A 24,026-nucleotide genomic window follows, 5' to 3' on the forward strand; every position below is an offset into this window, starting at 1 on the left:
AAATCGTCCGAGGACGTGTCGGACACATTTTCCGACCCGAGGACGTGTGGGGAATGATTCCCAATGCGGTTCGTATGGACTTTTTACCATGCGAATCGTGATTGCCAGTTTGTACGGCACTTGTACGATTCGTACGGTAAAAAGACCGGATACGAGTCGTACGGGGACATTTTTTACCGGATCGTAATTGGCACCTTTGTCTTTAGAAGCCTTTCTTAAATGTATGTCTTTGAGGTTGATGCCGCCTTTCCCTTTTCTCGTCCCATTCCTCGAGCTGTTTCCTAAAGGTTCATGTACAGAGCAGGGCAGAGCGCGAGCTCAGTGGAATATACCACGCACCTCTTAATAATGTATTAACCAGGGTGGATGGGCCGTGCTGTCAGTGTTATTAACTTTAATCTTTCTACCGATATAAAGGGGCTTTGGTAAATATTTAATGGGGCTGTGTGGATCTGCACAGCTTGGCACGAGCACTTGGATGCCAGGGTAGAAAACACATTAACACAAGCGCTGAAACACAATCGCGGCCCCGCGGCCGAGAAAGTGAAACAGTACTCGGGTTAACAAGTGGGAGGTGTGGGGGGAGTGCGGCCGAGAGAACACACAGCGATTCCCTTACGGGAGCGTGCCTTGGGCACCATCTGTTTGGAAGTTAATTACAAACAGATGTTGCTAAAGTTCGCTCCCGCAAGGGAATCGCCAAATGTGCACACGTTGCCATTGAAAGCAATGCAACGCGTGCGCGTTTTTGGAGACAAAAGCGGATCGATTCCAAGAGGTCCCCCCTATGCGTAGGCGAGACCTAAAAATTGTAATACTCCTTGTATCTATATAAGAGTGTATCCGTGCTACTGTAGATTTTGGAATAGGTTTCAATTTGTGCATGTGTAAATTAGCAAACGGATTTACACATGTGCAAAATGCAATGTCTGAACCCACAAATCTTACCACGGCAAAAAAACTGCAATCAAAAGTCTAATGCTTTACTTCACATTTTATTAGAAAAACTCCTTAGTTTTTCATTGTGATACTCCATCCAAGTCCAAAAGATCAAAAGTTATCACTGGTATCAAAACAATAAATTAATTCAGTAATTTGGGAATCATTCCATGTTAGGAATTTTAGAAGGGCCTCTAGGAAAGATTATTGTTCATTAATACTCTTCTAGACTTGAGGCAGCAGCATTAATATGCTTGTGAATCAGGCTTACATAAACAAATCGATTTAAGCCATCTTCAGGCAAAAGGGCAAATACATGCTGCTCCCAAAGATAAAACATGAACTCGCTCACATTCTTTATTTTGGAGGTTCATGCTCTAAGTCTAATAAATACCATTGCCTCAATATTTGTCAGTGCAGGTGCGCAGCATACTGTTTCAAGCACTGGTAAATGCATTAGGTTTCGCCTATGTGATTAATAATACGTTTTTTGGTTGTAAATTTTAGCTTGGGAGCAGTTGTGCAACATAAGTTACTGAAACTTCGTAAAAGTGTTATGACTTGTTTATTGAGAAAGGCAATATGTTCAGTAAAAGCATTTTTTACACAATTATGGATTTGCTGCATTTCCATATAATCCATCTCCAGGTGCATAATCTGCAGATTTGAACAATCTTAGCCCAAACGGTTCAAAAGTTACTGAAATGCAGTGTTGCCTCGCGGTGGAGTGCCCTTTGCATAGGTTGACTGGGCACCTTTCTGTTGCTGATTATTATATTTGGGTGTCTCTGAGATGTTGCATTACCTCAGCTTAATCAGCCCGTGGCACAAAGCGGCCTCTAACACTTTCGTCATCATGGTCCGCTAGAGTATCAACCTGAACTCTTGGCACATTTGGAGCGAATGGAAATTCTCTTGTTTTGGATTGCTTGTTTCAAAGCAGTCTTGATAATTTTTTGGAATGCATTGAAGGAACCATGTTTTGACAGTCACGCCATCTCCATGCTTTCGTGGGAACCTGCCAACTTCATTGCTGCAAACATAGGTCAAGCAAAGGCTTCCTGGAAGTATGTGGCTACTAAGGTAACCAAATCTCGGCACTCGAAAGAAGATACAATGCCACCATCTTAGAAAAGGCTACCAATAGCACCTGTACCTTGAATTCAGGGCAGCAAGAGCAGAACTACAAGATTTATTTAAATTAAAAGTTGATAATGTGCATCCCAAATGACTGCCCAGCTAGAGATAGACCCATTTGCCCCGCGAAATACTTTTTTTAAAAATAAGAAAATATGTATGAAAACTCAAAATATATTCACCGAGTTGGGAACACACACTTATCTCGACAGAAGCAAAAACACAGGAGGATTTGATGGCGTCTTCCCTGTTTTAATGCATGTTGGGAACTACCGAAGTAGATGCCTGCTTGTGCCCCAGGGAGACAGTGGAGTGCATGCGATGACGAACACACTCAAGTGGGTCCCTGCTTATACCCAAGGGCACTAGGTAGTGCGTGCTTCGTTTGGAGAGTAGAGAAGGAACAAAATGCACAGGAGGATCTCCATGGAGATAATTACAGTGCGCTGAGCCCATGGCACTGGGGCAGCGCTGTAACTTTAAAGCTGTAACTTTGAAGCAAGGGTGGAGCTCTTGTAGTGACAGCAGGCGGAGACGCTTAAAATAAGTTGCACCAAAGCAGATGAGCACAGTACTTGGCCGGTGGGAAACTGGTAAGAGAAACACACAGTGGAACAACAGGAAATACTATGCTACAGCCAATAGCAAGAGAGGAAAAGTAAGTAGCATGCACGGGAACCAATGCAAAGCAACGGGGCGGGATGTAAGCCCCTATGAAGATTTATTTTCAATACATTCGAATTCACAAGCACAGCACAAGGGCTGGACAGGTGGAACCTAAAAATCCTGGTTCTCTAGAGTCTAGACATTTTAGTAGCACAGGCACCATTGTCACTAGATTAAAACTGTAGGCTTTACCCACGCTTACCTTCATCACAGTTTGCTTTCTGAGGCCTCACTTGTGAAATTGCAGTTGTCGATGCTTCAGTGCATGCATTGCGAAGGCAGCTGACTCAAAAATGAAACCAGAGGCTGCATCGAACTTTCAAAGCGGGGCTGAACCATTTTAATAGTCCTTACTAGTGATGAAATTCCGTGGGACAATGAAAAATACAGCTGGGACTACCCATGGAATATTTTTCACCAGGCCTTTACAAAGCCAGGGGTCACAAGCAACAAGCCAGGGGTTAGAAGCTAAACACCTGAGGTCACAGGTGTGACCCCTGGTGACCCCTAAATGATATCGATGAGAGGTAGGATGAGTGGGTGGGAGTGAAATAGTATCCAAGGCAGAGATTGATGCTTTTGTATCCAGGGCAGCGCTTTCAGTGTTATTTTGTTATTACCAACCCAGCTTCTCCAACATCAGTATTTAGTGACATTAACATTACACTGCAAGACTTTTCAATTTAAAATTTAATTTGTATCTCACTGATTTGGTTTCATGAAAACTATGGCCCTTTCAAAAATGAATTTTAACAGGTAGCTGCAGTAAGACACTGTTTATATATGACCCAATGATGGCTTCTCTGCTGCATTTATGAGAGTTTGCCTACCTGAGATGCGCATTTTCTGAACAGCATTTTAAGGAACGTTGTGAATCATCATAGTGAATTATTCTGCACACCCAAGAAACTCACCTTGTCCAAGACTTGATTTTGTCTAGGACCCTCTGATCACCTCAGCATCCCACTGGCCTGGAATTGGGAAGAGAGTTCTTTTTGGTCTAGCTTCATGAATACCACTTTCAGCACTCACTCATGTCAAAACCTTTTTAAGATAAGGATCTTCGTGGGCCAAGTGGAATTCTAGCTTTGCAATTGGTTGAGCAGAAGCAATGTGTATTTGTCAGCTTCAAGAATAGAGTTTAGGTGTTTTATCATGGTAATGAGCCATCTTATGTTTTCATTGATGACACTGTTAAATAGAAAAACTCATGTAACAATTAGGGTCAGGCTATTGATTTACATTTTGTTTGTGTGTTTTCAATAGCAGCATTCCTGTGCTGCAGTCCTGAGCTATCAGTTTAAAGACATCTTTATTATCCTAGTGAATGGCTACTTGGAAGGATTCATCATATGGAACCTTTCATATGCAGAGTGAAATGGAAACCTATGCTACTTAAGACCCAGTGATCGAATGGGCCATCTTAAGAAGGCAGACAATGAAAGTAAGTAAAGTTATGGTTGGTGTAGGAATTTAAAATTGGTGTTTATGCAGGCACAGTGGCTGTATACCCCAAACACCATCCCTCCAGATCTCGGCGTCCACTTCACAAATATGTGCATTCTTGCACATGTCGTGTTGCAGTTTTCACTTCACTCAATCAGACATACCACGGATGAGGCATTACTAGGCCAAAACTGGCCCTCTCTGAATGGTAACCGCCAAACTTTTTGCCTTCAACCTTTCAATTTTTCTGAATTTGTTTTATGGCCGTAGGAATCTGGGCACTTTATTACTGCTAACCAGTGCTAACCTGCTTGTCCTCACTCCACAAAACATAGTAATATTGACTTACACATGATTGGCTTATTTAATTTATATGTAAGTCGCTAGTAAAGTGGTATACTATATACCCAGGGCTGGTAAATTAAATGCTATTAGTAGGCCTGCTGCACTAATTGTGCCCCACACCTAAGAACCCATTAAAATAGGTCTCAAGTCTGACATTGTGGCCTGTTGGCAGTTTTAAACTGCCCATTCGACTTGGCAAAGTGAACCCTTTCCCAGGCTTAACACTCCCTTTTTAATACATATAAGTCACCCCTAGAGTAGGCCCTAAAATGCCCATAGAGAGGGTATCATTGTAATTAACCCCTTCAGTGCCCGCCCCTTTCCCCGCCCTGTGCCGGCCGTTGCATTAGCGGGCGGGGTTTATGACGAGCTGGTCTCGTCATGGGCACAGCGCAACCGCGGCCCATGACGAGACCAGCTCGTCATGGGCATTGAAGAGGTTAAAAAGTGGGACACGTACGTTTATGTTTTACATGTTCTGGTACTGAAAATCCCACTACTACTTTGAGGCCTACCTGTCCCCTAGGATACCATTGGGTTAGCTTAAAGCATTTTAAAGGTACTAACATCTTATTGGGAATAGGGAGAAAAGTCAAATTTGGCATCTGAAATAGCACAGATAGGATAGACAAGAATTGAACAAACGAGGCTGAGTGCAATTGACATTGGTTCAGATTTCTTTGATGCACTTCTATGTGCATAAGCTCAAAGTGGCTGTCAGCAGGGATGCTCTGAAGAAAAGCATCTCCAGACCGAGATCTCAATCTGTGTGCATCCCTTCTCTTGCAAAACATGTCCTGGAGTTTGGACGCAATAATCTCCTTTCAAAGAGAGGTGTACGGGGGACAATAGGGTCTTTCTTGGAGTTGACCCTCTATGCATGGACACCCCAAACGTTTTGCCTTCACCTTTCCAATTTTTCTGAATTTGTTTTGTTTGCCATATGAATCTGTGCACTTTATCACTGCTAACCAGTGCTAAAAGGCTTGTGCTCACTCCCTAAAACATAGCAAAATTAACTTACACCAGATTGAAATATTTAATTTATTTGTAAATCCCTAGTAAAGTGATATACCATATATGCAGGCCTTGGAAATTAAATGCTATTAGTAGGCCAGCAGCACTTCTTGTGCCACTCAACTAGGAACCCCTTAAAATAGGCCTCAAGTCTGCCATTGTGGCCTGCTGGCAGTTTTAGACTACCCATTCGACTTGGCAAAGTAAACGCTGTCCCAGGCCTAAACCTCCATTTTTAATACATATAAGTCACCCCTAGAGTATGCCCCAAAAATCCCATAGGGCAGGCAGAATTGTAATTAAAATATTGGACATGTACATTTATTTTTTGCATGTCCTGGCATTCAAAAACCCCCAAACTCATTTTTTACTATTTTGAGGCCTACCTGTCCTCTACGATACCATTGGATTACCTTAAAAAAATGTATAAGTACTAACTTCTGATTGGAAGCTGGTAGAAAAGTTATATTTGGCATCTGAAGAACTTTAATTTAAAACCATATTTAGTGGTAAAGTCTGATTTTAAATTATAATTCTGAAGATGACACTTTTAGAGTGTTTGCATTTTGTTGTCCTCACCATTTGGATTCTTCAGCCTGTTTCCTGGATCACATGACTAAATGTTGTTGGCAGTTGGGGGGCATAGTCGTCACCTGCTTCACTTGCACTTCAAAGGCACTGGCTCAGCTCACTTCAAACTAGCCTTTTGTGCCTGCAGACAGACTGGGACCTAGGGAAATGTCAGAGACTTCTGTGAGGAGAAGCCACCAGAAGTTTCTCCCACTTTAAATGAGGCACCAGTGCCAACATTGGACCCTCAGACCCGCTCTTCAGATCTATTCTGGACCTCTCTAAAAACTCAGAAGAGGACTGTGCTTCTGCAAGAAGGACTGTCCAGCTGCTCTGCTGCTGTGCTTCCTGAAAGAAGGACTGCTCTGCTGCCCTTCTATCTAAGAAAGAAGGTCTAAACCTGAAATTGGAACCTAGGACCAGCAGAGTGACTCCAAGGGCCTGCTGGCTGGCCTTCTGTTCTGAGCTACAGGGACACAACAAGCTCCAACATCCTTGAACCCTGCACCTGGACTCTGCCTGCTGTGAGTCCTAACTACTCAAATGGTGGCTCCCTGGTCATTGAGTCTTGGAAGTGGGATAAAGGTGCTCTGTGACAAAACATTGCTGCATACCTCGCCTCACAGGCCTCAAAGCTCCTTATTGGATTTAACCCAGCAAAAAGCAACTCAACGCTGGACCCTGCACTGTCCACGGAAACGCTGCTGCTAGCACAGTGCCCCAAATAGAGGCCATAAGGTACAATTTGCAGCAGGCCTGTATCCAACCCGTGCTCTATCGCAGTCGACCTGAACTTCTGACTTTGCACAGTCTGACACCACCATATAACCACAGGTGGCGCTCAGTGCTTTTAAGCACTATTTTTCCCCTAAATATTTAAAATTGCCTATCTCTGGTTGTACTAATTATATGTTTGTCATTTTGATGTCAAATAACTTAATACAATGTTCTCAATTTATCTACATTGACGTGGGATTTTTCTGGCATTGCCTTTTCACTTTATTGCTGTTTGTGTGTTGCATAAATACTTTACACACTGCCTCTAAATTGAGCCTAGCTGCTTTAGCACCAAACTATCAAAGGATTAAGCACAGGTTAAATTAGTGTCTTTTGTGATTCACCCTGACAAGGAATGTGGCGGCTGGTTGAGAAGTGCTCACACTCCTCCCAACCAATAGCCCAATCTCTCAAAGTCTTCTCTCCACACATTTTCTAATCTCCCTTCAGGTTCTATTGTGGGTTTTCTCCTGGAACTTGGTCTTGTCCTGTCTGCTGGCTGTTTGCTATGATCTGATCCCTGTCAACCAGTTATAAAGTTTGCAAGCACTGTGGTTAAAATCTGGACATGAGTCCTGGACCTTGGGGACCTTCTTGATAGTTGGCTGCCTGCTGCCCTTACCTCTGGATCCATGGCCTCCTGTCTACCAAGAGCTTTTCAAGTGGGTGGATGGGCCCTCAGAGGCCTGCCAGGAAGTCAGTTAGCCTGAGGTGCACAGTTCACTTTTATTTGCTGCTCTCTCTGAAAGCGCTGGTGGGTGTGACAACTTAAGGACATTGGGGGGGTGGGGTAGTTTTATCAATATTTCACCTTGGTGCAAGACACCTTCTTGCACAAAAACAATCCTCTAAGGATTTTCCTCTTTCAATTCGTACTGCAGAATGCCGCACACATAGAAAGAAGAAAAAACAAGGAGAAATAAAGATATTTCTTCTCGTTACGCCTCCCCTGGGATGGCGTAGCATTTTGAACAAATTCCACTGCACCAAACTCCATGGTGGATGCATGGGAACACCCATTCTCCACCCATGAAATGCCTCCTTGGGAAACAGCAACGCACAGCAGTGACTTGCACTGTGACTTGCACTGCCTTGATTCCACTCCAGATTGCAACACTTTGATAAATCTGGCCCTTAGTGTCTCTGTGGTCTCTTGTGAGTTCAGGCAGCCAGACAGCATCTTTGGAGCTCATTGTTCCCCCTCCTGGCCTTCCTGCTGGTGCCCTGCAGGGGAGCCAAAAGGATGTAGCTTGTTTTAGTGGCCTACTGTGACAGAGCTCACACTCTGTGAAAGCTGTAGCTCTTGCATTTTCAATAGAGAATGGTGATCAGCTAAGGTGTGGTAGGCGGGTGATACAATCAAGCCACTCTGCTGCCTGCCGCATCATTGCAAGAGATGTGCGCTGGGTTTTTAGCGCAAAGTGTACCCTTACGTCACTGTGAAGGCTAAGATCCATTTTTATCTAATCAAATTTTGCAAAAAGACAACACATTGCAGCAAATGTTGTTTCTGTTCTTTTATTCATATAGTTCCTGTGCATTCCCAGAAAATGTTTACTTGGAATGGTGTGTAATTATGTGATTTGGCATAATAGCATACGTTTGTGAATTTCACGTAAAATGCATAACCCAAAATTATGCTAGATGACAACAGCGTTACAAAAATGTTGCTTGGGCCTAATCATCTTATAGACTCTCCTTCTCATTGAGGATGTGGGAGCTAGGAGTCCGCAGTTCTTTGACGTCTGTAGGAGAGGTGGACAATTGTATGTACATGTGTTGGCCCCTGTTTAATGTTTAGGGCTTACTCCCCCTTTTATATGACATTATTGGAGTTCTTCAATGTTGCTCAATGAGTAGCCTCCTTTCCTGAATGGGGTCACTGAATCTGAAGTGGGACTACCTTCTTTTTATTGCAAACTCAACTGGGAGAAGTCTCATTGTTGACCTCATCTTGAAGTAGGATTCATTAGACACTACTAATGAGCACATTCCCATGGATGGGTTTGATCATCTAGTGATTCCTTTGCTGTTGCATGTCATCCACTTTGAAGCCTTTGGTGAACAAAAAGGAGGACATAGGAAGAAGTATGGCTTTAGGAGACACAAAGAATTGATATCAACCTCATGAGTACTGGTGCAATGACCCACTTCCTCTCACCTGCCATACCCATTTTGTCAATATCGCCGTAGTTAATAATAATAACTGCATGAAAGTCCTGCATCAGAAACAAGAAACTGTAAACAAAAAAGAAGAGTCTTAAACCCTTCTGTAGGATTTTCAATCTGTTTTTTGGCATGTTTTTATCACAGAGACTGCCCTATTTCATGTCATGGACGAAGTTCTATGCAAATTGGGGACTGACTTTTTGCAAATGAAAAATAATTTTCCAAACTGACTTATGTAATAATAGTTTTTTCCATTAAATTCTGAATTGTAGTGTGTTGCAATCTGACCTACCTCATCAATATATATGAAGTAGTTCACAAATTTCTTAAAGGAACCAGGTGGGCATTTAACAAAAGCATTTACTTTGTTTGAAAATGTTTGTTTTAGAATTGGCAGTAGTCACTTGGACGGCTTCCTTCTTCCAAATATTTAGTTTTATCTTCCACAGGAATCCCTTTGAGGAGTTTGTGGAGTTTGAGGAGTTTGTAACCTATCAATGGTTTGTGACCAAAATTGCAGTCGCAACCCATTGATGAATAGCACTCTGAATCGCAATTTAGAAGGGGCATTCTAAAGATGCCCATTCCAAATTACAATTTGGAATGAATATCTAAATCTATTTTACAATTGAGTAACTAGTTACTGAATCTAAGACTGAACTAAGTACGTTTAAAAAGCCATTTAGCGATTGCAGACCCTGTGATTATGCAAATTGCAGGATTTGAAGCCCTAAGTGGTGTTTTACTTCAGGGCCATGATCACCTTTCCCAAGGAGATTCCTCTTCTCTCCAATACACTGGAGTCTGTTCAAAGTTGGATGTCCACAAACCACCTGGAACCTCCCCCCAAACAACTGAGTTCCTGTTAATTTCACCAAAGAAGTCTAACCTACCTTGGCAATCTGGGATTGCCTTACAGCCCGTCCTAGACTGTCATCCCACTATTGTTAATAATACCATCTCACTTATTGCTATCCTCGACAATGAAGCTAATCTCCAGTCCCGAATCATTGCAGTAGAAAGGAACTCTCAGCATACACCCAAACCGCTCTGGGCAAAAGACAGTCTATCCCCAAACTAGATCTGTAGACAATTATTCAAATACTAATTCTCTCTAGAGTCTATTATTGTAATACATTCCACTCAGGATTATAAGAACCCACCTCACCCTTCTCAGAGCTGTGTTGGACACAAAAAAATAAGCCAAATTTCTCCTGTCCTTAGCTCCAGTGGCTTCCTACTGAAGCTAGAGCTCAGTTCACGATAGCCCGAACCACCCACAAAGCCCTGCATACAGCAGCTTGAACCTATATTTCTGAAAGTTTGCAACCCTCTGGTGGCCAGCGTCTCTTCCTCATGCTGCTGCCCTTCAAGAAAAAAGAAGCCGTCTCAGTCTTTCTCTAGCAAGACACTGGAACTCCCTCCCTCCAGCTCTCTGCACCTTCTCCTCCCCAGAAAAGTTCAAAAAGGAACTAGAATCTCTTCTTTTTCTAGAACATTTCCAAACTGTGGCTTAACATTGCACAGCCTGTGTCTCTTCCATCTGGATGCCTTATCCTGTCACTCATGCATCCTTCTAAGCCTCCTCTGTCCCTCACTTCCTGTCTTCTGATTCACATACAGTCTTCCGCCTTTACTTCCCTCCTTGTCACTCTTTCTATCTGCATGCACTTTCTTACCTTAATCCAATTCACACTCCTCCATCTGCTCCCTTCCTCCTTCTTCAAGTAAGCGGGTCTGGTGGCTTAGTGGACTAATGCATCCACTGTAGGGGCCTGTGTTCGACCGCATGGTCACAGATTCAAATGCCAGCGGGCCCACTCAGCCTTTCATCCTCCTGAGGTTGATAAAATGAGTACCATTGAGTTGGGTAACAAGAAACATCTGTTATCCAGCACCAAAATGCCCTTGGTTGAACATGCACTTTACAAATACACGTTAGGTTAGTATTATGCTGATTTCTCTCCTCCACTTTTTTACTGATCCAGTATATAAGAATGTTAAATACTCTATATAACAATTGTGTTCAGTCTTTTCTGTTGTTTATAATTATTCTTATTTACTTCTACCTTTTCACTGTAGTCTTCTATTGTAAAGTTCGCTGATGCCCCCGGGCCTTGTTTGCACTAAATAACCCTTTGTAAATAACACAATACATAAATATATGAAGTAAACTGTAGGATTTATTTGCTGCCCACATGTATTTCCCTCAGTAAAAGCGAATATGAAGACGTGGACCCAGAACCTACAGTGCCATAGACATCTAGTCGCACCTCACTGACAAGGCCATACAGGGCTGAAATGAGACTGGCCTTGCTTGTGTTCCCGGGTAGCAAAGATGTGGCCTCACAGTTTTCGATTTTCTTTTCCATTTAGGGACAAGATCAAGAATGGTCCCTATTGGGGACCATTGCTTGGTTCCTGACTAAAAAGGCAGATAAGCTAAAAAGAAAAGAATTCAATAAAAAACTGATGCTGAAGCGTAATTCATGTATCTTTTCTTAAATTATATGATGTCTGCAGGAAGGTGCAGAATTAATTGGTGATTTTGGTTAGGCTTCACCATGCAATGCTGTGGCAAACCTCAACAAACATTGGCATAGCCAATAGGTCTCGCTTTTGGGACCTTATAAGTATTTAGTTATGCAACTGCTGCATGTCTAAACACTTATAAGGTCCCAAAAGCGAGACCTATTGGCTATGCCAATGCTTGTTTTGCTTTGGAGTTAGGTAGTTATGATTGTTCAGATAATGCTACAGATCCACTGCACTGTCTACTCTCCGTGGCCCCGTTGCCTCCTAGGCACCACCTCTTCCTTCTCTGTACCATCACACAGTAGACGTTATTCCAGGGTCGGCAGGTCTGAAGAGGTGAACCACAAGTGTGCATCGGGCATGGGTACTATGGTGGTGAAAGGTAGAGTCTAGTGAGACAACGGTTACACTACTGATGGGTTGGTGACCGTAGTTGTGTCTGTCAGATGGACATGGCTCGAAACCCAAATAGGTTGGAGCAATCTAATGGCGGGTAGGACATGTGGGAAAAAAGGTTTACCTCAGCAAGGTTGGGGACGCTGTCTCCATATTGTATGTTAAGAGGTGTGAAAAGGCGTGATGCAGATGAACAACGTGGGAGGAGGTACAGAGGATGGGATGTTGCCTGGTAGCATTCGGCGTTTACAAAGTCAAATATTTTACTACTTTGCTTGGAAAGATTTCAACATTTTAGGTGTAGCATCTTTAAAGCGCACAATAAAAAAACAGAAAGAAAGTAAATGACGAGCACATGTGTTACTGAAGTTCAATGCACAGCATTTAGAACAGGGTCGCTTTAGGACAAATGATTAAAACTCCTGAGAAGCAGTCAGCCCGGAAACCACGCAGCTCTATCCGATATGGATCGGTCACCTCTCCAGTCGCACTGCCTGCATAATGTGCTTAAAGTGTTAATTAGATAGTGTAGTTCGTGGATAAGCAGCATGCGCATTACACTGAAGTAGGATGTCTGGACTCATTCCAGAGACTGACTCTGTGCCTCGAGGATGGTAGTGACGGTGAGCTGAAATCCTGCCGGTACAAAGCCCAGTCATTGGCTGTGACGGGGAATGGTTGTACGAGTGTTAGAACGCCTATTTCATATGCAGAGCAGCATACTGCTATTGCTATTAGCAATGTTATAATGTTTTCCACACAGACGAGGATTTCGCACATACAACATTGTATGTAAAACGACATATACACACATTAATGTACACACACAGACAAGCCCATTTAAAAACTCAAAACCAATGAAACTCAAACATGCACTCACTCCAGTTCTACGTTCACACAAACACGTGCATTCAGGCACAACAGAACTGCGCATGCACCACATACAATGACATAAAAACACCACACACACTTACAGCCACCAAAACATTCAAACACACAAAAAGACAACGTGCCTGACAATGTTGTGTTGAGCAGTGTTTCCCAACTTCGTTTCGCTCTGCAAAATGCCCGTTTGCTGCAGGATGTAACATTTGTTATACCTGGGACTTTGATCTGTAAATCGAGGTAATTGACATTACTATGCATGGCTGTTAATCGCGCACAACACCTTTTGCGCCCTGAGAGGTGTTTAACTAACACTTCCAGGCCAAATGCAGCTTAATTTGTTCTATGTCTGTGAAAAACTTAAATGAGACTTGACTAAATAGTAGAAACAAGCGGCCGTGAAAGTGATTGCGATCGCGGTCAAATATCGCCGTGCGGCCGCAAAAGTGATCGCGATTGCGATCAAACATCAAAGCAGCTACGCGGCCGCGAAAGTGAAAGTAAGCGCGGCGCGCGCGCCCTCGCACATGCACTGTAGCTCTAGGCTGGCCTGACAGCACTTTTTGGAGCCCTCTCAAAAAGTCTCGCCAGACCAGCGCATGCGCTGGGTCAGGCGAGACCTAAAAATGGTCCTTGGATTCCCACTAATAATAAATCCTTAGCTCTGTCCTGGTAGTGTGGCACAGAGCAAACAGGCTTTACTAGAGGAACATGTGTTAAGCATTTCAGAATGCCAACATGGACAATAAGTAATTGACACGACTCAAGATAAATCCGACTCTAATTTATAAAAATAGAGTCTATTTTTATTTTAACTTAGACACCTAAACAAACAGATTAGCATACAGTTAACCAGATTTATAGATTTTTGAAGCAATATAGAATCAGTGGAAGAAAATACAGCAAACCTTTATTACTGCTGTCAGTGGGAAAAACCACTAGTGACAATCAGTCACTTGCAGGTCGAGTTGCGTGGAACCCTTGTAGGGTATAGGTGATGTGGGTCCTAGGACCAAGCCATGACAGTCAGTTCAATTTTACCCGGCCAGAATAACCCGGGTGCACAGTTGTCCTGGCTGTCCCTGGTGCTGAACAGGAGATGTGGAGAGCTGCTTTTATCCCTGAAACAGTGCTGATGAGGGAAAAGATCCACAAAAAAAACAACGGGGTAGTAGCTAACATCAATCGATGGTTGGATGGAGTTCCCTCTAGGTGCAGCATAGAGTGCAGGGGTCGGTTTCCGGACTAACGACCAACAAATCTTGGCAGCGTAAGTCGAGCAGAAAGTTACTTCACCATCTGGTGGCCCCGGGGAATGTGGCAGCTGCCTGTGACTTTATGGAAGGCAGGACTAGAGTTCCCATAATGCACTAGAGCATCTGGATGTGGGTGATCCCTTGGGGTCCTTATTGCCAGCAATTCTACAGATCCCGAGCATTGTTTTACCTGCAGTTTCCAGGGGCCTAGTGCCACTAGTCCAGGGGAATATGAGCATGCTTCTGGCTTTAACAGGGGTCCCTCTGTCTGAGGGCATTGAGAGACAGACTGGGATGAATCTCAATCAGGCGGCTCCAGAATCGTACCCTCAGGTGCAGGGTATCCCTCTTTTGCTTTGATTTTGCAGACACGGGCCTCTTCTTCTGTCCTCCTTGATGTAGGTTGTTCAGAATTGAGGTTCTGGTGTTAGGGGTGTCCCTTAAATCATAGGTTTAGGAGAGTTAGGGGTGTGGGAGCAAGTAGCGAATAGGCTGCTAGTCCCTACAGCTATTCCACCCCTGATATGACCACATCCCTGGTGTGGGTCACCTTTTCTACCCAGAACCCTCTATTCTGCCACTTCAAAAAGTGGCAGAACTCTTCTTTTAGTGTACAGACTGGGCTGCCCACCCTGGAGATATGGTTAGCCTTTTGGAGGCCTTCAGAGGCTGTGCAGCGTTTGAAGTTCACTGCCTTGTTGTGTCACTTCACTAGCCTCCCTGGGAGGGAGGAGGGATGACCGCCTTCCTGCCCAGGCCTTCGTTCCTGATTCCTGAGAGTGATCATACTGCCTAGCAAGAGGTCAGAATCCGGTCTTGGCAGCAGCAAGCTTCGGAAGCGCGGGCTTGCCTGCCATGGCACAGGGAAGCTGGGGCAACCATGTGAGCAACATCTAAGGTAGCCACCAGGGTGCATGCCACATCCGCTCGACATGAGATTCATATTAGGGGTGAGAAGGCACATTGTTTGATACCAAACACAACATATTTAGATGTTAACATAATGGAGCTGCCAACCTCAGGTTTGCCTGGGTGCCATCCCATGCTATCCTATGGATTGTCTATCATTTATAGTGCCCTTTGGTGATAAAGGGCACTATAGGTTCATATAAGGTTGCACTTACCTGTCCACAGCTTTGATATAATGCTCCTGCATCCTGGGCTTTAGGAAGGCTTCCTTAGGGGTGACTAGCATATATCAAAGATAGGTCTTTGACTTTGCCACACATGCTAAAGATAAAGTCAAGTTTGAGCTGTTAGTGCTGCATCTGACGTGTGCAATGGCAGGCCTGCTGTCAGTAGTTTATTTGGGTCACTCACTGTGTCACAAATAGTGCTGCAAGCCATGATGACCACTTTACCACCCATGCCCTGTGTGCCACGGGTACCATATACTAGGGACTTATACAAGGGGTAAAGTCCTTGTCAATTGGCGTTTCCAATTTACACACAACAGTTTTAGGGAGAGAGCACTGAACTGGGACCTGATAAGCAGGCTCCAGTGCACTATTAGAGTCATAACCATCAGCATTGGGACAGAAAGTGGGGTGTGACCATCCAAAAAGTTCACTTTCCTATAATGTCTAATTCAGAAACTCCACACATTTATCATTCCCAGGCACTGGACAGGCTGGGGAACATGCAAGGTGTGTTTGAGACTCACCACACAAGATTTGTATTCCCAGGATCCTTTGCCATGCATACCTGCCCTGCGATGTCTTTACTTTGGGTGGGGAGATAGCAGCCTTGGGCTGCAAGAATTGCAGGTCCTTGGACCCATGGCTAGGGAGTTTTAAACCACAGATCCTAATTTTAAAATTTCTCTCTCGCAAACATAAATGAGTAGAAGTAATTTCCCCTCTTTGAATTTAATTTAAAGACTATTTTGAGCATGACATATTTGGATATCCTTTGAAATGTGCTGACCTACTGCTGAGGCAAGATGGCTGCCGACTGACCTCAGTGAGAGCTGCAGCAGTTTCTCTCCCCCTGAGGCGTCCAAGGATGTGAAGCTAATGGGATATTATGGTACCGCGCACTTGCCTGTTTGGCTCGCTGGTTCAGCTGCTGGGGTTCGGATGTCACAGACGCCTGCGGAGATCAAGGAGATTTGTTTGGGCTCTCCAGCTGTTATCGTTGTACCTCCAGAAGTGCCGCTGGAGCTGTCGGCAAACTATGGCCCCTAAAGCGAGCAAGACTGTTAAATAGACCGCCAAGGAACCCCCAATGGAGGCTGTGCGGGAACCAAATCAAGCCCAGCATGGGGCCACGTCGAAAAAGGACGATGAAAGCGGGACTTAGCTAAAAGATGCCGGCGTTGCAGGCGGAACCCATCTCCTTACGGCGGCGGTGGCTGTGGATGGCTCTCTGCGGCAGCCAACCGTTGTAGAAGCCTTCATGTCGGCTTCAGCTACTACCATCTCTCTCGGAAGGCAGAATACCCCCAGTCTGATGGAGGCCGCAGCACTGGGCACGAGGGAGGCTGCCGTGGCAGAGACTAGTTCGGCTAGTCCAGGTCAACTTTCTGCCGTGATTGAGCTCGCAGCAGGGCTGAGCGCATAACCCAGACTGGAGCAGGACTTGCTTGTGAACCGGGATGCTGAAGATGCATAAGAGGAATCCCAGCCACCGCTGCCGTCTTCCCCAGAGCCATTGGGAGAACAGAGTGAGACCGCGAGTGGAGATGGAAATGGAAGTCCTAGGGAATCTGGTGATCGGCCCCCCCAGGTTAGTGCCAATGCTCGTTCTGGCAGGGCAGGTGATAATAGTCCTGTTTCCACTGCGGAAGGTGGTTTGACTGTCAATAATCGTCCTGTCTCCTTAATGGATGCTTTGCATATGGCCGTATCTTTGGGCAATGTTGTTGGCCAGATCCCGATCCCATTGTGGCCCAAAACACCTTTGGGGTCCCCAGAGGGGGACAAGTTTTATTCACTTAATGACGACTCAGAGTCGCCTACGCCCGTGATCCCAATACCTCAGATGAGATAGATTCGGGGGAATCTTCTACTACACAAAAAACGCATCGTAGTAGGTCTTCGGCTTCGAAGTGATGGGCATGGTCCAGAGCTAGAGTTGCGAAATCGGATTCAGCCACGGCTTGTAAGCTTGAATGGGACTATTCTGCCACAAGTATGACCACAAGTAAGACCTATGGAATCGACTCACTGGTCGCTGCGAAAGGAGGCTCCATTCGCTCTGAACCTGCTGCTGCTCCACCCTCGCTAGAGTTACTGTATGCTACTCTCAAACAGATGCAGGGGGAGGCTAGACTGGAGAGCCAAAGATCACTCCAACCCACCAAAAAACTGCAGGACTCCATGCGCAAAGTAAATAAGCTGTGCACAGAAAGGCTGAAAGGGTTACCCATATGGAAGATAGAACTGTTGCCTGGGAGGAGGAAGTTGGCAAGCTACAATTATTCAAGGAATCCCAGGAAAAACAATCCTTGGATATATGTTGGAAGCTTGAAGACTTTGAAAATAGGCAACGCAGAAACAATGTTCGGCTATTAGGCCTGGCAGAAAACATTGAATGGGAAAATATCATGTCCTTTGTTGTCTTTTTGCTGAAAGGAACCTTTCCCGATCTTGCCCACTGGAACTGGGAGGTGGAGGTACAGCGGGCACATCGCTTTCCAATGACTCGGAGGAAAGCCAACGCAGCTTGTCAAGGGGAGCGACCAAGAGCAATTTTAATTTATATCAGGAACTTCCTTCTAAGACAGGCCATAATTGACAGAGCAAAACCTGATTCCAGACGAACTTTTGAGGGACACACCTTCTTTGCTCGCCCTGATTTCTGCCACGCCGCGGTTGAGCGGAGATGGAGACTCCAGCAGCTGATAACTCCTTTTCAGGGGATGGGTTGTGATGCGTTTTTGTTATTCCCCGCCCGGCTTAAGGTCATCCTAAATGGGAGGATGTGAAAGTTCTTTTCGGAAGACAAGGCACAGGAATACATTGCCGAATTGAAGGATGCAAAGGGAAGGGGTGGAGTTGGCCGTATGTCCCATGGGGTCCGACTACCGATTGATTATTGATTGCAAATACTGTTTAGTTGATTAGGGTTCTGTGCTGTGGCGACTTCAAGCTTATACTAAAGCTGGTGTAACCCCCTTTTTTCTTATATTTCTAGGTTTAGATTGCAACTGGGGGTGGGTTTATATGGTGTTATGGGGCTTTGGGGGGAGGGGGACTAAGGCGACTTGAGATGTGAGATTGGCTGCCATACATAGGTCATGCTTGACCTATCTGCCTGTAAGGGCTGTTGAAGGGCGGTTTTCTGTTAGGGAGGTAGGAGGGGTGGGGTTGGTAAGGGCACAGCACAATATTGCACAGTACAATACGTGAGGGAAACCTTGGTAAATAACTATGGAAATGGTAAGAAAATGAGCTTTGGTAGGCCAATTTTTGTTGAATTAAAGATGCAATCATGTCTGTCTTTAGAAGGAAATTTTCATAATATGGTATAATGAGTCTGCGAATTGCCTCAATTAATGTCTGCAGGCTAAATGACCAAGGTAAAAGGCAAAATGCTGTAATTTTATTTAAAACTTTGTGAATTGATATACTATGTATTCAAGAGACCCACATAGAGGGCACCAGAGTTAAGATTCTGGATCAATTTGGATATAAGCTCATGGTTAATACCAAGCAAGGTACTCGAACAAGAGGGGTTGCTATTCTTACTCGGAGGACGGATATAATGGTTAAAAGAAAATTATTTGATAGATGGGGCCGCTGGGCTTTGGTCAAATGCTCATGGGGAGGTGAAATGTTTACAATTTGTTCTGTTTATGGATCAACTGGTGAAGACCCTGAGGTTCTTGAATTTTTGGATACTGATCTTGCAACATGGCCCACTCCTGTAATAATCTGCATGGATTTTAATATTAATGGGTTGGGTGGGCTGTGAGGCAATCTGGTAGGTGGATATTCCGGTCAAAAAAGGAGGGTTTTTAAAGCTCTCACAAATTTAGTTAGGAATAATGGACTTACTGATGTGTGGGCTTATTTGAAGCCCGAAGACCCTGGTAGTACATTTGTTTTGGCTCCCCATAAGGCTGTTTTTCGACTTGATTATTTCTTTGTGTCACACTTTTTCATCTCAAGGTTTAGGATACAGAAATATCCCTGGATACTCTCGGACCCCTTAGTTCTCATAGTTGCCTTTACTGGGGGAGTAAGGCCCGAGCGGGTCTGGACCTTTGAAAGGGGGCTTCTAAAAGACCCAGAATATGTGCTCCATGGATGGATTAAGGAATTCTGGGATATTAACAGAGAGAGCGCTCACACAGGGATAGCCTGGGACACGTTTAAAGCGGAGGTTAGAGGTGAGACATTGAGTTATAGTTTGAACCGGCAGAAAAAGGCGGCACAGCACGAGGAAGTACTGAGTAAAACTCTTATCGAGATAGAGGAGGAGCTTGCTATAGCTATTAATATGAGTAAACCAATCGAGGATATATTGCTCCGGTTGGCCCTAGTCAAGGCCGATGCTGGAGATCGGATGCCTGTTAAGGCTGCAGAAAGCTTCCTGGCAAAAAGAGAGCATTGCTATGACTTCAGTGAGCGGGTGGGGCATACTCTCACAGTTAGATTGAGACAAAAGAGCACAGCAGGGGAGATACTTGAAATTGTGAATGATAGTGGGAGTATAACGGCTGGCTCATCCCGGATCCAGGAAGTGTTCCATCAATTCTATCAACGCCTATATAGTGAGGAACCTCCGATGGAGCAGAGCTCAATTCAGGAGAATTTAAGTAAAATCCCCTTGCAGAGCATTGACCCTGAATACAACGAGATTCTTGAGGCCGTGCTGACCCAGGACAAGTTGGTGCATTGTGCAGTCTACCCTCTGGTAAAGCTGCTGGTCCAGATCAGATCCCACTAGAGTTTTACAAAACCTTTGTGGATGTAATTGGACCTGATTTGGTTGATATTATTTGTCAAGCTCAAAAGGGTGGTTTTGCTCCCGAGTCATGGGCAGGAGCAGATATTATATATTTTTTTTAAAAGGGTAAGGCACCTAGAGAACCAGGGTCATATAGGCCAATAACACTTATGAATAGTGACGTCAAAATCTTTTCTAAAGCTATGGCGACAAGGTTAAATCATATTATTGGGAAAACAATTCATCCTTGTCAGCATGGGTTTATACCTGGGAGGGGAACAAGGCAGCATATTCGTCGGGTGATAACTCTTTTTGATGCAACTGGGTCACAGGGGACCCTATGGCTGGTATGATTTTGGATGCTGAAAAAGCATTTGATGGGGTCTCCTGGGACTACCTATGGGAGACTTTGAGATGGTTTGGCATCGGGAGAGGATTCATTAAAGCTATTCAGGCTCTGTATAGAGCATCTACAGCTTAGTTAAGATTGAATGGGGGCTATACAGCACCTTTTTTTATTAAGCGCGGGACAAGGCAAGGCTGCTCGTGCTCCCCTCTTCTTTTTGCCATCTATTTAGATCCCCTAATATGGTTGCTAGAGGCTAATAATGGGGTTAAGCCTATTGTTTGTCAGGGGTTGGAAACAAAAGTATTGGCTTACGCGGACGATGTAGCCATCGTTACTGCGAATCCCTCAACTGCGCTAGTTGCAGTTGAGCTGGTAGCATATGACTTTGGCAGATTCTCTGGGTATGCCTTAAATAAGCAAAACACCCAGATAATTAAGAACGGGAATGTGGATTTGGAAGACCCGCGAGTAACCGAATCAGCTGTTTACCTGGGCATTGATATTATGCCAGAACTGGGGAAGCTAGTGGCAAGGAACATCGATCCCGTAATTGGGAAGGCAAAATCAGATTTTGACAGATTCAACAACTTACATATGTCATTAGTGGGCCGCTGCAATGTGGTAAAGATGGTGTTTTTACCTAAAATACTCTACCTGTTCAGGGTAATTCCTTTAGAATTTTAAAAACATTGGTTTACGGCACTGGAGAATATGGTAAATCTATTTATCTGGGCGCATGGGAAAACCAGGAGGGCTCTTAGGTTTATGTCACAGCCTAGGGAACGAGGTGGCTTCGCCGTCCCTCATTTTAAAACCTATTATTGGGTGGCGGCTCTCCAATATATGAGTAGCTTGTTTGGTGAGTGCCTTACTGATCCCTGGGCCGAAGCAGGTCTCCCGGATGTGTATAAGCTATTACTTGGTGAACAAGCAGTGAACAGCTTTATGAAATTTAGCGAGCCTAGCTACTATAAGAAAACAAAATTCAGGACCTTGCTGGCAGCTCTTAAAATCTGGGCTGCAATTAAAAAGAAGACGGGCCTTGGGAGGATTAATTGCTCTACTCAGCAAAATAAAAATCCTATGCTTCCTGGAATTTTTTCTGATGTAACTGCGGCAGAGTGGGCGAGGTGGGGGGTTCAGAATGCTGGGGATCTAATATGGATGGACGGAATCCGTCAATTTAGCGATATTGAGACTGAGTTTGGCCTTGACAGGAGTAATTTTTTTTAATATCTGCAGTTGCGAAGCTTTTTTAGCAAGAAGGTGGGAAGGTTCAATGGCTTTGGCAAAGTCAAAGTCATTGACGCTATCAGATATGGTATGAACTGCACTATAAAGATAATGTATGCTGAATTAGTAGCGCTCAAGCAAGATGATCTGGAAGAACATGAGGAAAAATGGGCAGAACGGTTGGGTGTAGAACCGGAGCGGTTTCTTGACTCCTTAGAACTGGGTCAGACGGTTGTGTGCTCGGCAGGGCTTCAAGCTCAGCATTATAAGACTATCTTGGCACTTTATTACAGCCCAGCGAGGATTGCACAATGGGGGGGTAGGTAGGAGTTAGATGCCCTCGTGTGACTCGCCGGATGCTGATCTAGCTCATATGTTTGCGTCCTTTCCACATCTTGAAACCTTAATAAACTCCATCGAGAAATTTCTCGATCTGACTTTGGGCGTGAAAGCTAAGCTAACCCCGGCTCTGATGCTTGTCGGGGTTAGTAGTAATGGAGTGCAAGACTCATCTTATCGCTTCCTTTTCCTGGCTATGGCCGTAGTACGGATAGACCCAGTAGCACCAGCATTCCAGCACTGGCTTGCACGGCTGTTGTCAATGTTTAATTTAGAAAGAGCTATTTATCAGAGAAAGGGCAAAATAGGAAGACTGCTGGGTAGGCGCATCTGGGCTCCTATTTTGAGTTGGAAGGAGTCTCAGGCTCTTAATGGCCCCTGAATTATTTGATTGTGTGGGCGGGGGAATTTAATGTTGTTGCTAGTCATATCAAATTTTGCAGTTTGTGAATTCTGTTGGATAAATTGTGATTTTTATGTGCCTCTCTTAATTGCTTTGTGAAGCAGGATGAAATTCTGTTTTCTTTTTAGATTGCTATGAAGATCTCATTAACCCTCACGTTTTAATATGTGCTGTTTATGTAAAAAACAATATTAAAAATTAGAAATGAAAAAAACGAAATGCGCAGACCAACGAATGGAAATTATATATATTTTTAGACTGAAAGGGGCATTATATCACTTCATGGCGGTATTTCTTCATCAGTGATGGCAGTTGGGGTATTTTCTTTCCACTCCACAGTTGAGCTTTGCCAACCTCACAAAATCTGGGCATGGAGAATGAGTATGGCATTACCTTTACTGCAAAATTCTGAAAAACCTAGAAGAGTTTTGTTCTAAGTTTGCTTCACAAAAATCATGAAATTATGGTTTAAACGTTTGATATTGCTTCATGAATAATATGATTGAATGGTAATATAAAGGTTGTGCACAAGATCACAGGATGTAGCATCTCACCTTCTCTCTCCAGTGATTTCTGTGGTCACGCAATCCAGCATGACTTGCAATGTGCTTCTTTCTGTTCTTCATGCATTCTTGACAACGTGTCACATGCATCATCCATGTCCCAATGTGGCTTTCCACTAGTGCGTTTGCATTCGACTGCACACAATGACAGGCTTGTTCCTTCCATCCGTCTTCCACTCCATGGTGGTGAGAGCCACCCACACCTTGCAGCACACTGAACTGGCAGCTTCACACAAACAAGCCTGAACTCTTTGGCCCAGATCTGCAAACATTTTGCCCCTGGTTTGAATCATAAAAGTGACGCAAACTAGCGCAAGATGTTTTTTTTTAAAGTTACTTTCACCGGAAAGTTGTTTGAAAGTACCACAAAGCTCTGCTTTTTGTTCCTCTGCGTCAAGGGGGTGTTTTATTGGTGTTACATGGCCATTCTCCTGCAAATACCCATGGTTTTTGAGGCAAGACCATATCTAATAATAGTATACAGGGTTTAGCACCAAATAATATCACCAATTTGAAGCAGGCATTAAAAGGAAAAAAAAAATCTGTCTCCTAACTTTCTCCACTTTACATGTGAGCTGCACCGTACAGCAAACTTCCAAAGTGCAAAAAGTTTTAAAGTTTATTGAGGAATTGTATTTTGTACCTATGCTAGCCTCACAAACACACCCTTGCACTACAGTGCAAAGGTGCGTTTGTGGCACTAGATAGCATAATTGTGTGCCGGCGCTAGAGAGAAAGATATTCCGATATCTTTGAAAATATGACTCTTTCCTGCTGTCTCCCAGTCACGCAGAGCAGCAACTTTAGGTACTGCACTGCGCTCTGTGGCATCTCTATAAATATGGCCCCATGAGTGTTATTTCGCTAAAAGCTGTCCAGGGTTTGCTTATACTGAGCTCAGATCCCTTTACCCCACTTGTCTTCGGTGACAAGAGAGCTTTGAGTGACATGTGACCCTGCTCCCTCAATGGCACAGATGAACCACAACCCTCTTGCACAAGACAAAGGCTGCTTCGTTTGCGTTCAGCCACCAGCAGACAATGTTGGTTTCAAGCTTTCACTCTTGGGCAGTGGCGGTGCGTCCATTGGGGGTGTTGGGGCGTTGC

The sequence above is a fragment of the Triturus cristatus genome, chromosome 11 (genome assembly GCF_964204655.1).
Source record: "Triturus cristatus chromosome 11, aTriCri1.1, whole genome shotgun sequence".
In the NCBI taxonomy this organism is placed as follows: Eukaryota; Metazoa; Chordata; class Amphibia; order Caudata; family Salamandridae; genus Triturus; species Triturus cristatus.